The following is a 1,273-nucleotide window of genomic DNA, read 5'->3' on the forward strand; positions in this document are numbered from 1 at the left end:
ACTATATTAATGAGCCTGGGCTAATAAGGGCTCTTTATAAAGAGCAATCCTGCTGGTGGCTATTCTGGCCGGAAAAATGGGCCAGAAAATAGGCAAAAAATGTGTGAAAAAATGTGGGGATGGGTGTGGGGTGGCCCTGGGGTAGGGAGGGTGGTTTGGGGATGGGTAGGGGGTAGGATAGTGGGTAGGGTAGGGTAGGAAAATGGGTGGTAATTGTGCACTAGGGCTAGGATAGCTGTATGCAGGGTATGGGGAGGATGTATGGGGCTAGGCATGGGCTCTGGGGCTAGGGCAGATAGATAGGTGAATAGGGATAGAATGATGGACAATAAAAATACGGAAAAATACAGAAATAATAGCAGGAATGCTATGATTGATATACTGGGTACTGTGAGGGTGGATTGGTAGGGGAAATGAGGTGATCTGGGGATGTTTTAGTAACTTTGTGAGTTTTGTGATTCAGAGTGAATGAATTGCAGGAGTAGGTGTTGTTTTTATGGAATTAGCTGATAAAAGGGTAAAATGTGGCCCAAAGTTGGCGACATGAAGGAGGACGATTTCGGCGGTTCTTTGGCTTTGATAAATAAGTATAAATGTATGTGATGGACATATTTCGGATTTGGACAAATCCGTCCATACGTTCCCAAGATATTGCAAAAACAAGTGGGGGGGATATTCAGGGTTGGGGGCCAGCTATGCAGGGTACATTATTTAGCGGTTGGATACCGTTCCTTTTGGGTGATATGAGTGTCCTATAATCCATAGGGCATGTATCAGCCATCCAAACAACAATATTTGGCCATATGGGCCTATGGTATGCTGAGAAAGTGAGGGGGGGAGGAGGAGCACATGGACATGGGCCCTATCTTGGATGTATACATGGTCTATATTGTCTGGTAGATATCTGTATAAGGTAGATATACCCTTGGGTGAATTTATCATGGAGTTAAACCAATGAGAATGTCCATCTGTGAGTATAGGGACAGAGAGGGGTGTTTCTGGGCCACAGTGCCACTAGATATTATTATGGGTGGAATTTAGACCGTTTTTAGCTCATGTGACTTCATGGTAAATTGTATAAAACATATAGGAAGAGATTACAAGAACTGTATGGCTGATAAATACACCTATAAGTTGTATAGAACATGTTCTATGAGGGTGAGCAGGAAAACAGGCCATATTTCGAATATATTTCGATATATATCCGCCAAATCACAGTAGAATTCTCTGAAAAGCGGTGTGAGTACTATTATGACATATTAGATCATTTCTG

Source organism: Stereum hirsutum (assembly GCF_000264905.1).
Source record: "Stereum hirsutum FP-91666 SS1 unplaced genomic scaffold STEHIscaffold_14, whole genome shotgun sequence".
NCBI classification, from domain to species: Eukaryota; Fungi; Basidiomycota; class Agaricomycetes; order Russulales; family Stereaceae; genus Stereum; species Stereum hirsutum.